This window comes from Dipodomys ordii, unplaced genomic scaffold, assembly GCF_000151885.1.
Source record: "Dipodomys ordii isolate 6190 unplaced genomic scaffold, Dord_2.0 Scaffold99, whole genome shotgun sequence".
NCBI lineage: Eukaryota > Metazoa > Chordata > Mammalia > Rodentia > Heteromyidae > Dipodomys > Dipodomys ordii.
The window spans coordinates 7,824,634-7,837,399 of record NW_012267315.1 but is presented as its reverse complement, the minus strand read 5'-3'; the positions used below and the strand labels follow the sequence as shown (position 1 = coordinate 7,837,399).

At 44.5% G+C, this 12,766-nt stretch overlaps 1 pseudogene; it reads left to right on the top strand.

Moving 5' to 3' along the window:
* The first annotated feature begins 5,487 nt into the window (after nt 1-5,487).
* LOC105993710 lies at nt 5,488-5,982 on the top strand (annotated as a pseudogene).
* Nucleotides 5,983-12,766: the final 6,784 nt, after the last annotated feature.

Here is a 12,766-nt window from a genome sequence, read left to right as displayed (position 1 = left end):
CTAGCCTTGAGCTGAAGAGCTGAGGGATAGCGCCCAGGGCCAGAGTTCAGGCCCCATGACTGGACTCAAAAAAATAATAATAATTGGTGTTCAGAAAATGGGACATCCATATACAGAAAACTACAGGTGGATTTCTGTCACTATGTACTAATGGATTGAAGACCTTAATGTCAGACCCCAAACCCTTGAAATTACTGCAAGAGGGAGTATGAGAAACACTAGAACTTATAGGTATTGTTAGAAACTCTTTGAAAAGAGTTCCAGGGGAACACTGTCAGGAGAGAAACTTGACAAGTGGGACTACATCAAAATAAAAAGTTTCTGCAGAGCAAAGGATATAGTTACTAAACTAGAAAGACAGCCAACAGACTTGGAGAAAATCTTTACCAGCAACATATCAGACAAAGGCCTAATATCCAAAATATACAAACAGCTCAAGAAACTAACCCCTCCCAAATGCAATAAACCAATCACTAAATGGGCAAAGAGCTAAGGAGAGACTTCTCAAAAAAAGTAAGAATGGCAAGGAGATACATGAGGAAATGCTCCTTATCCCTGGCCATCAAGGAAATGTAAATCAAAACAACTCTAAGATACCACTTCACACTAGTTAGAATGGCCAACATTATAAATTTGAACAATAACAACTGTTGGCAGGGACATGAGGAAAAAGGAACTCTACTGCACTGTTGGTGGAATTGTAAACTAGTGTAATTATTCTGGACAACAGGATGGAGGTACCTCAAAAAACTAAACATAGACCTTCCCTACAATACAGCAATACCACTTCCAGGTATCTACTAAGAACATTATGAGCTAGGATATCATAAAGACACCTGCACATCTTGTTCATTGCTGCACTATTCACATTGGGCAAGATATGGAAACAGCTCAGATGCCCTACAATAGATGAGTGGATCAAAATATTTAGTACCGGGGTTTGGGAAGATGGCTCAGTGGTAGAGTGCTTGCCTTGCATGCATGAGGCCCTGGGTACGATTCCTCAGCACCACATAAGCAGGAAAAAAAAGCTGGAAGTGGTGCTGTGGCTCAAGTGGTAGAGTGCTAACCTTGAGCTGAAGAGTTGAGGGACAGCGCCCAGGCCCAGAGTTCAGGCCCACAACTGGACCCCCCCAAAAAAAAATTTGGTACCTAATACAAGGAATTTTACACCATCATTAGAAAGAACAATGTTATGTCATTTGCAGGGAAATGAATGGAGCTAGAACAAACGATTTTCAGTGAGATAAGCCAAGCTCAGAGAGACAAACAGCACATGTTTTCTCTGATATGCAGAAGTTAGATCTAAAATACGTTGGAAGCCAGGTGCCAGTGGCTCATGCCTGTAATCCTTGTTACCCAGGAGGCTGAGATCTTCATTTGAAGCCAGTTCAGGCAGAAAAGTCCCCATGAGACCCTTATCTCCAATTAAGCACTCAAAACCAGAAGTGGTTCTATGGCTCAAGTGGTAGAGCACTAGCCTTGAGCACAAATAAGCTAAGGGGCTAAGGGATGGGCCCAGGCCCTGAGTTTAAGCCCCACAAATGACCAAAAGAAAAAAGAAAAAAAATACAGCCAGGTGCCTGTGGCTCACGCCTGTAATTCTAGGTACTCAGGAGACTGAAATCTGAGGATCGCGGTTCAAAGCCAGTCCAGGCAGGAAAGTCCATGAGACTCTTATCTCCAATTAACCACCAGAAAACTGAAAATGACACTGTGGCTCAAATGGTAACGCACTAGCCTTGAACTAAAGAGCAGAGGGACAGTGCCCAAGCCCAGAGTTCAAGCCCCACAACTGACAACAACAACAACAACAACAACAAACTAACTGGAAATCAGTTTTAGTTTTTGCCACGAAATCATCATACAATGTTGGAAGAATTCAGAAAATAATTAAATCACCTGAGTTTTAACTTGATTAGAGAAAAGAAATGATGAATTAAATATGTGGGACTGAATACATTATTTTTATTCCCACTCATCCCTGAGTCTACAAAAATAATCTGTAGGCCAGGTGCTGGTGCCTCATACCTATAATCCTAGCTACTCAGGAGGCTGAGCTGTGAGGACTTCAGTTCAATTCAAAGCCACCCCAGGCAGAAGACCATGGGATTCTTATCTCCAATTAAAATGCTGTAAGTAAAGGCAGTACAGGCATGACTCAAGTGGTAGAGTGCCAGCCTTAAAAAAAAAAAAAAGCCAAGCAAGAGCATGAGGCCCTGAGTTCAAGCCCAGTACTAGTACAAAATAAAATAATTATATAAAAATTTTAAAATAGGGCTGGCTCAGTGGTAGAATGCTTGCCTTGCATGCATGAGGCCCTGGGTTCGAGTCCTCAGCACCACATAAGCAGAAACAGCCAAAAAGGGCTCTGTGGCTCAAGTGGTAGAACATAGCCTTGAGCTAAAGAGCTGAGGAACAGCACCCAGGCCCAGAGTTCAAGCCCCATGATCGGAAATAAAATAAAATAAAATAACTGAAGTGTATTAGGTTACAGAAACCAAGAAAAGTGACAATATGGATAAGATACATCAACACTGTTTGGGGAGATGAAAAGTGGGTGGATAAGTGGGGTTCACTTCTCAGCTGAGAGAAAGTTGAATTCACGTGCTGCAATAGAGGACAGAGGGCTAAAAAGAAAAAAAAACTGATATTTTGCAGCAGCACACTGGAAAAGTCCACAAAGCAAAAGTTGAAGTATTGTTGTTGTTGGGCAACAAATGACCTAAACAACTGAATGGGTTAAAGAATGAAATCAGTTTTAATCTGTCCTGCTTCCTGTGGTACAGAAATATATACAGGACCTTGTTTAGTCACTGTTTTACAGTATCTGGAGCTCAACCAAAAGTCTCAAAGATGGGGGCTGGAGAAATTTGGTATATTCATTCACACTCATTTATTTGTGAGTCTGGTAGTTAATGTTTCTGTAGGCTACAACTTTAAGGGAGTGAGGGGAACTACAACACATTCATGGAAAGACCTAGGCTTCCTCACAGCTGACTTCCATTGGCAAACATCTCAAGAGAAAAACTGTCAGAATGAGCTTTCTATAACCTAGCTTGGGAGTTACATTCTGTTACTATGTTCTTTTGATTATGACTACAAAGTTCCAAACAAACTCAAAAGGAGGAACATGGATGTTTACCTTAATGGAGGAGTGTGAAAATAGTTTGTAAGAAGTGTTTCCAAGGTAAGATATACATAACTGTGGCCATTTTGTAAACCAAAATTTCCTTCAGGGTAAAAGATTGGCACATAAGGAAGGACCAGTTAACACCCTAAGGCCTCTTCTCTGCCTAGTCTCACCATCAACTCCTTCTACCCAGTTTCAGGAATGGAGAATCTAATCCAGAAACTTCACTAAGGGATGACAGACAGAGAAGGTGAAGCCTTACCAGAAGCTAAGAACTGAGCTAGTGTCAGCTGAGTCAATATACCCAGTGAGGAGATTTCTAGTGTCTTCCTTCTTGGCTCTAAGGATGCTAACTGGCAGATCTATGACTATGCAACCAAACAATTAGAGGACTCCTTTCTGGAGAAACTATCAGCATAAGACATACAAATATAAACATTTAAGTTCTCCAATGAAACAACAGTTCCTGGCCAATCCCATCAAAGGGACTCCCACCAGTGAGCCACCACCCCACAGAGTGGGGTGCTCAGAGGTCAAGCAGCAATATTTTTTGGGGGGGAGGAGGGTCTTGGACTCAGGGCCTGAGCACTGTCCCTTAGCTTGTCCTTTCCTTTGAGTGAGAAACTCAAAGATAACACTCTACCACTTGAGCCACAGCTCTGCTTTAGGCTTTTTGTTGGTGGTGGTGGCAGTTGCCTGGCTTGAATTCAGGGCCTGGGTACTGTCCCTGAGCCTCTTCGTGCTCAAGGCTAGCACTCTACCACTTGAACCACAGCGCCACTTCCAGTTTTTGAGTGGTAACTGGAGATAAGAGTCTCACTGGGGCTTTTCTGCCCAGGATGGCTTCAAACCATGATCCTCAGATCTCAGCTTCCTGAGTAGCTAGGATTACAGGCGTGAGCCACCAGTGCCTCACTTACTTCAGGCTCCCTGTTTGTTTGTTTTTTTAAAACCAGAACATTTATTGTATGGCTAATCTTTTAACGTCTTGCTTATGTGGTGCCAAGGAATCAAACCCAGAGCCTCATGCATGCAAGGCAAGTACTCTACCACTGAGCCATCTTCCCAGCCCTGAGCCATCTTCCCAGCCCTGGCTTTTTGATAATTAATTGAGGATAAGAGCTCACCAATGTTCTTGCCCCAGCTGGTTTTAAACTTGTGATCCCATTAGAGCCCAGCTGCCTACCTTTTAAAGAACAAATAAAAAGGACTATTCCTTAAGATCAGTTTCAGGCTGGGAATATGGCTTAGTGGTAGAGTGCTTGCATAGCATGCATGAAGCCATGGGTTCTATTCCTCAGTACCACATACACAGAAAAAGCCAGAAGTAGGGCTGGGAAGGTGGCTCAGTGGTGGAGCGCTTGCCTTGCATGCCTGAGGCCCTGGGTTCAATTCCTCAGCACCACATAAGCAAAAAGAAAAATGCCGGAAGTGGCCTTGTGGCTCAAGTGGTAGAGTGCTAGCCTTGGGCTGAAGAGCTGAGGGACAGCGCCCAAGCCCAGAGTTCAGGCCCCATGACCGGACCCCCCCCCAAAAAAAAAGAAAAGAAAAGAAAAAGAAAAAGCCAGAAGTGACACTGGGGCTCAAGTGGTAGAGTGCTAACCTTGAACAAAAGAAGCTCAGGGATAGTACCCAGGCCCTGAGTTCAAGCCCTAGGACTGGCAGAAAAAAAAGCCAAGAAAAAAAAAGATCAGTTTCCAGTCTACCAGGTAATTGAGAGGGAGGTACAGAAATATCCATAAATCTAAGATTTGAGGGGCTGGGAAGGTGGCTCAGTGGTAGAATGTTTGCCTTGCATGCATGAGGTCCTGGGTTCAATTCCTCAGCCCACATAAGCAGAAAAAGCCAGAAGTGGTCCTATGGCTCAAGTGGACAGTGCCCAGGCCCAGAGTTCAGGCCCCACTACTGACAATTTTTTTTTTAATCTAAGATTTGAAGGTGACCTTATTTTAGGTGACATTTGCTAGGGTTAATTGTGCTTCTCTGGCTTCTCTTCTTCCCCACTTTTTCATGTGGGTTCACACTCGGTCAAAGAGGAAAATTTTCTCCAGAGGAGGACAACCTTCCCCAATGGGAAGATCATTCTTCTGTCAAGGGTATACTGATAGCTGCTCATCTCTGCTAGAACCCCTGAACAACTTCCCAAGGTCCATAAGCCTCCAGTCATGATAACCATAGGCTCCCTGGTTACCAACCATCTCCTTTAAAGTGATGTACATTTGTTGCAGGTGCTAAAAGTGCATTGAAAGGTGCTGCAGAATCCAGGCCTGAAGCATCAAAGGTGGTAAATAATAAGAGCTCTTCAAATCTGCAATTAAAACTACAGCTTCCAAGAAAATCACATTGCAAAAAAAATGGAAAAGAAATGGAATAGAAAGAGTGAAAAAGTTGAAGAGGTCTTAGTTGAAGACCTTGAAGAATATGAGGTGAAAAAAGTACTGGATCGACAGGTAGTGAATGGGAAGGTGAAATATTTGCTGAAGTGGAAAGGATACTCAGATGCTGACAATTCGTGGGAACCTGAAGAAAACTTACATTGTCCAAAATTAGTGAAAGCATTTTTTAATTCTCAAAAAGCTGGTGAAGGAAAGAATGGTACGAAAAGGAAATTTATATCAGAAAGTAAATCTGATGCTAGGAAATCGAAGAAGAAAAAATATGCAAAGGGTTTTGCCCGGGGCCTGATGGCTGAACAAATACTTGGTGCCACCAACATTTTTGGAGAGTTGATGTTTGTCATAAAATGGAAAGATTCAAATAAGAATGACTTGGTGCTGGCAAAAGAGGCACATGTGAAGTGTCCTCAAGTTGTAATTGCTTTTTATGAAAAGAATCTAACTTGGATTTAGATAATAAAGCATTATTTTTGAAATATATACTTATGTATACATATAAAATACGAGTCTTGGGTTTTGAATTGCTAGTGTGAACAAGAATTACATTGTAGGGGCTGGGAAGGTGGCTCAGTGGTAGAGTGCTTACCTTGTATGTATGAGGCCCTGGGTTCGATTCCTTAGCACCACATAAGGAGAAAAAGCCGGAAGTGGCACTGTGGCTAAAGTGGTAGAGCGCTACAGCGCCTTGAGCTGAAGAGCTGAGGGACAGTGCCCAGGTCCAGAATTCAGGCCACAGGACTGACAAAAAAAGATTTACATTCTAGCCGGGCACTGGTGGCTCACACCTGTAATCCTAGCTACGCAGGAGGCTAAGATCTGAAGATCCCGGTTCAAAGCCAGCCTGGACAGGAAAGTCCATGAGACTTATCTCCAACTAACCACCAGAAAACAGGAAGTGGTGCAGTGGCTCAAAGTGGTAGTGCAGTAACCTTGAGCTGAAGAGCTCAGGGACAGGGCTTAGGCCCAGAGTTCAAGCCCTACAACTGACAAAAAAAAAAAAAGAAGAAGAAGAAAGAAAAAAAAAGAATTACATTCTAATGAAAATTAAGTTTGATATTCTGGCTACTTAGAACAAATAAAACTAATAATTGCTTCCTTTATCAAAAAAGAACGTTTGATACCATGGTATATTTCCTCTGTGTTCAAAAGCAGGTTTTCTAAAAGTTATGGAAAATTTTCAGTCATTACTTATCAGAACAACTTGTCTTTAATTGCTATGTCAAAGGACTATCCTGGACTTCCTCCCCCCCACCCCACCCCCAGTTATAACCTAACTGAACAATGTTTTAGTGGCTCCCAAGTTTAGCAACTATGTTCTTACTCATTTTCTGCCTGCAGAATTAACCATTTCTTGTTTTGTTCTTTTAACTTTTTGGCTTTTTGGCGGTGCCTTCAGCTGCAGTATGTTGTTGGTTGACTAGAGATAAGGGTCAAGGTTGCCAGGCATCAGTGGCTCACCTTAGCTATTCAGGAGGCTGAGATCTTAGGATGCAGTTCAAAGTCAGCCCAGGCAGGAAAGTCCATGAGACTCTTATCTCCAATAAACCACTCAGAAAACCAGAAGTGATGCTGTGGCTCAAGTGGTAGAGTGCTCACCTTGAGCTGAAGAGCTGAGGGACAGCACCCAGGCCCAGAGTTCAAGCCCCACAATTAACAAAAAAAAAAAAAAAAAGAAAGAAAAAAAGAAGAAAGAAGAGTCAAGGACTTTTCTGCCCACCCTGGCTTCTAACTGTGATCTCCAGATCTCAGTCTCCTGAGTAGCTAGGATTACAGACGTGAGCCACTGGCACCCAGCTACCTTTTTGATTTTTTAAATTCTTTTTGGTGTTACTGGAGATTGAACTAGCTTTTTTATTTTTTAAATTCTTTTTGGTGTTACTGGAGATTGAACTCAGGGCTTCATTCTTACAAGGCAGGTGTTCTACTACTTACACTACGTCTCTAGTTGTACCTCATACCTACTCATAACCTACTTATAAGGGCTAGGAAGGTGGCTCAGTGGTCGAGTGCTTGCCTGACATGCATGAGGCCCTGGGTTTGATTCCTCAGCGCCACGTATACAGAAAAAGCCGGAAGTGGTGATGTGCCTCAAGTGGTAGAGTGTTAGCCTTGAGCTGAAGAGCTGAGGGACAGTGCCCAGGCCCAGAGTTCAGGCCCCAAGACCTACCAAAAACAGAATATAAAATAACCTACTTTTAAATTTTTTGGTGCTGTTCTTGAGGTTGAACTCAGGGCCTGGATGTTCCTGAGCTCTTTTGGCTCAAAGCTAGTGTTCTACCACTTGAACCATAGCCCTACTTCCAGCTTTTTTGGGGGTAACTAATTAAAGATAAGAGTCTTAGGGATTTTCCTGCCTTGCACCCACTGGGGCTTGAAGCGAGGACCTGTGCTCTGTCCCTGAGCCTCTCTGTACTCAAGGATAGCGCTCTATCACTTGAGCTACAGTGCCACTTCTGGATTTTTCTGTTCTGAGGAATTATTGAACCCAGGGTTTCATGCATGCTAGGCAAGCACTCTACCACATTCTCAGCCCCTTGGCTGGCTTTGAACCAAAATTCTCAGATCTTTGTCTCCTGAGTTCCTAGGATTATAGACGTGAGACATTGGCAGCCAACAAAGCCATTGTTTTCAACAATGATTCATAAATTTAAATTATATGTAAAAGACCTAACAACTTTGTTCCCTCATTAACAATGGTAATATTGACTTTTTTCCCTTAATACTATGAATAGATGCTGAATCCAAAGTAACTTAGTCACATCTAGTACACATGGTCCCTGACTTAGGATGGTCCATTTAAAATGATCAGGTTTTTTTTTTTTTTCCTGTCAGTTATGGGGCTAGAACTCTGGGCCTGGGTGCTGTCCCTGAGCTCTTCAGCTCAAGGTTAGTGCTCTACCACTTTGACCCACAGTGCCACTTCTAGTTTCTGATGGTTAATTGGAAATAAGAGTCTCATGGACTTTCCTGCCCAGGCTGGCATTGCACCGTTATCCTCAGATCTCAGGCTCCTGAGTAGCTAGTTTTTTGTTTTGTTTTTTTGCTAGTCATCAGGCTTGAACTCAGGGCCTGGGCGCTATCCCTGAACTTCTTTTGCTCAAAGCTAGTACTCTACCACTTGAGCCCCAGTGCCACTCTGGCTTTTTCTGTTGATGTGGTACTGAGGAATGGAACCCAGAGCTTCATGCATGCTAGGAGAGTACTCTAACACTAAGCCACATTCCAGCCATGTCAGGTTTTGTGATAGTACAAAAAGTAATATACATTCAGTAGGAACTGTATTTCAACTTGAATTTAAATGTGTGTGTGTGTGTGTGTGTGTGTGTGTGTGTGTGTATGTGTGTGTGTTGGAGACTTGAGTCCACAGTCTTCTACATGCTACCACTGGGCTATCCTAGTCCTGAATATTGATCCTTTTCTGGGCTATGTTTAGTGGGACCTTCTCCAGCAGAGCAAGCTACAACTCCCTGTGAACCACATGATTGCAAGAGAATCAACTGACATGCTACAGCGTACTGTGTTGCTAAGTTAGGAGTTTTGGTAGGTGAGGTGTATTCCATGTATTTACAATGGGAACTAACTCATTGCAAATCAAGGAACATCTCTATTTTGAAACAAGGGATCTCTAATTCACAGCTTAGGCAAATTCTGTTAGAAGGAGTACACTGTTGCCAGCTAGGATGTTACCAAAAGGCTTACACAACCGCAGACAAACACATATTTTCAAAATATGTGGAGATAAGCATCCAGGGCCATTGCCTGCAGCCGTAGGGATAGGAGCCTTCCCTGGGTCTTCTGACTACCAGGTGAGCACCAGGCGACTCCCTGGCTGTGATCCTCTTCATGTGTGACTGTCACATGCCTGACTGTGGTGTCATCCTATTACTAGTCATCTCAGGTAGCACACTAAAGAAGAAACGTTATTTTCACTGTAGTACCGAGGGAGAAACGGAGACCTAGCAAAGCAAGAGATTGTCTCCCAAATTATGCAGCGAGTGACCAGCCGTACTTCCCAACAACTTTCTTGCTGTAAAGTTGGCTAGCTCATAGAGACCAATTCCTGGGAACAACGTCTCAGGGGAAGGCTGGAAGACCTGAAAAAGCATGTCTCTCTGAAGTCCATGTTTCTTTCCCCCCACCCCCAACTACAACCCTTTTTTATTTATAGAATGAAGAACTGCCCAATTTGTCAAATAAAGCTGACCAAGACTTTTAAATGGGGGCTGGGAATGTGGCTTAGTGGTAGAGCGCTTGCCTAGCATGCAGGAAGCCCTGGGTTTGATTCCTCAGTACCACATAAACAGAAAAAGTCGGAAGTGGTGCTGTGGCTCAAGTGGTAGAGCGCTAGCCTTAAGCAAAAGAAGCTCCAGGATAGTGCCCAGGCCCTGACTAGCAAGCCCCAAGACTAACAAAAATGAAAATAAAAATGACTTTTAAGTCATTTCCTTCCATAGATCATGACTTCAGAGGCTTTGAGAATGTTTACACCAATGCATGGCCACTCAGTTCAGAGGTGACCTTTGTTGGGGTTTGGAAACTTGCCCTGTAGATCTGAGGGGGGAAAAAAAGACTGTAGCTTTCCATGGTAAATTCCAGCATGTCAGACAGATTACACCCTGTCTGTGGCTTCTTCTCCTTCTAGGCAAGTTTTCACTAGGGTGATTAAAAATTAACTTGAAAAGAAAAACTTTTTTTTTTTTTTGGTCTGGTCGTGGGGCCTGAACTCTGTGGGGGCTATCCCTCAGCTCTTCAGCTCTGTGGGCGCTGTCCCTCAGCTCTTCAGCTCAAGGCTAGCGCTCTACCACTTGAGCCACAGCGCCACTTCTGGCTTTTTTCTTTTTGCTTATGTGGTGCTGAGGAATGGAACCCAGGGCCTCAGGCATGCAAGGCAAGCACTCTACCACTGAGCCACCTTCCCAGCCCCTTAATGCAAATCTTTAAAAGGCTGAACTTGGGGAATGTAGAACTGGCCCCTTCAAGCTGGGCCATAAAACAAAGACTAGGGGCTGGGAAGGTGGCTCAGTGGTTGAGCGCTTGCCTTGCATGCCTGAGGCCCTGAGTTCGATTCCTCAGCACCACATAAGCAAAAATGAAAAAAGCCGGAAGTGGCGCTGTGGCTCAAGTGGTAGAGCGCTAGCCTTGAGCTGAAGAGCTGAGGGACAGCACCCAGGCCCAGAGTTCAGGCCTCACAACTGGACCCCCCCCAAAAAAAAATTAAATAAATAAATTACTATTATGAGGTCCGCTCCTGGATGGAGAGCAGACTCCACCCTCCTCGCAGCAAAGTCTCCACCCAGTACCTGCGTTACCTAGGCAACAGGCACACCTGGAAGAGGTCATACCTGCATCCGCTGAGGTCACATCTGAATTTGATGTGGCCACACCTTTCTCCGCCCATACCCTAGATAAGGCCTAGCCCAGGCCCTGACGTTTTCTTTCCCAGCTCTCTTTCCCAGCCTTGTGGAGGGCCAAAATGGCCTCGTGCCAGCCAGAATGATGAATAAACCTACCCTTTACCAGAATACCACATGTGTGGTGTTGTTCTTACTCGGCTACCTCTTTTTTTTTTGGGGGGGGGATCCGGTCGTGGGGCCTGAACTCTGGGCCTGGGTGCTGTACCTCAGCTCTTCAGCTCAAGGCTAGCGCTCTACAGCTTGAGCCACCCGCCACTTCTGGCTTTTTTCTTTTTGCTTATGTGGTGCTGAGGAATCAAACCCAGGGCCTCATGCATGCAAGGCAAGCGCTCTACTACTGAGCCAACTTCCCAGCCCCCTGGTTTTTTTTTGTTGTTGTTGTTGTTTTTTGTCAGTTGTGGTGTTTAAAGTCTGGGACAGAGCTCTTCAGCTCAAGGCTGGCACTCTACCACTTGAGCCACAGTGCCACTTCCAGTTTTATGGTGGTTAGTTGGAGATAAGAGTCTCACAGAGTTTCCTGCCGAGGCTGGCTTTGAACTGTGATCCTCAGATCTCAGCCTCCTGAGTAGCTAGGATTACAGTGTGAATCACTAGCACCCGGCAAGGAGTTTGTTATTTTTTTGTTTTACTGGTCATGGGGCTTGAACTCAGGGCCTCGGGGCTTGCTGTTCCTCAGATTTTTTGCTCAAGTGTAGGACTCTACCACTTGAGCCACAGCTCTACTTTTGCTTTTTTGTTGCTTAATTGTAGTCTCATAGACTTTCCTGCATGGCATGGCTTCAAACTGTGATCCTCAGACCTCAGCCTCCTGAGTAGCATGAGACACTCACACCCAACATACAAAGGAGTTTTAACAAGAATACATCTCGGGCCAACAAACTGAAAAATTAGTAACAATAAAAGTGAAAACCTGGGCTGGGATTGTGGCTTAGTGGTAGAGTGCTTGCCTAGTATGCATGAAGCCCTGGGTGTTAGGTTTTTAAAAAGAGGTAGCTGAGTAAGAACTGCACCACGCACGTGGTACTCAGGTAAGGGGTAGGTTTATTCAGTAGACCTGCTGGGACCAGGCAAGGTTGGCACTCCACATGGCTGGCAAAAGAGGGAGTCTGGCCCTGGGTTAGGCCTTATATAGGGTAGGGGGCGGGGAAAGGTGTGTCCAGGTAAAGGGAAGTGGGATCAGGTGGGAGAAAGGTGTGGCCACATCAGATTAAGATGTGACCTCAGCGGATGCGGATGTGACCTCTTCCAGGTGTCCCAGTTGCTTAGGTAACGCAGGTACTGGGCGAGGTCTGTTCGCAGTCCAGGAATGGACCCCCCCCAAAAAAAAAAAAACAAAAACAGAAAAGGCCAGAAGTGGTGCTGAGGCTCAAGTGGTAGAGTGCTAGCCTTGAGCAAAAGAAGCTGCGGATGGAATGATGTTTGGAGAAGGGATGATATAGATATAGATAGTACAGGTTCTGGAGCTTGAATTCAGGGCTTGGGTGCTGTCCTTTAGCCTTTTCTGGTCAAGGGTAGTATTCTACCACTTGAGCTACATCTCTACTTCTGGCTTTTTGTTGGTTAATTAGAGATAAAGAGTTACACAGATTTTCCTGCTAGTGCTGGTTCAAAACGATGAGATCCTGAGATCCTCAGATCTTAGCCTACTGAGTGGCTAGGTTTACAGACATGAGCTACCAGTGTCCAGCCTATTTTATTACATTTCTTTTTTCCCATTTATTACTATTATTTTGGGTCCGGTCGTGGGGCCTGAACTCTGGGCCTGGGCGCTGTCCCTCAGCTTTTCAGCTCAAGGCTAGCGCTCTACCACTTGAGCCACAGCA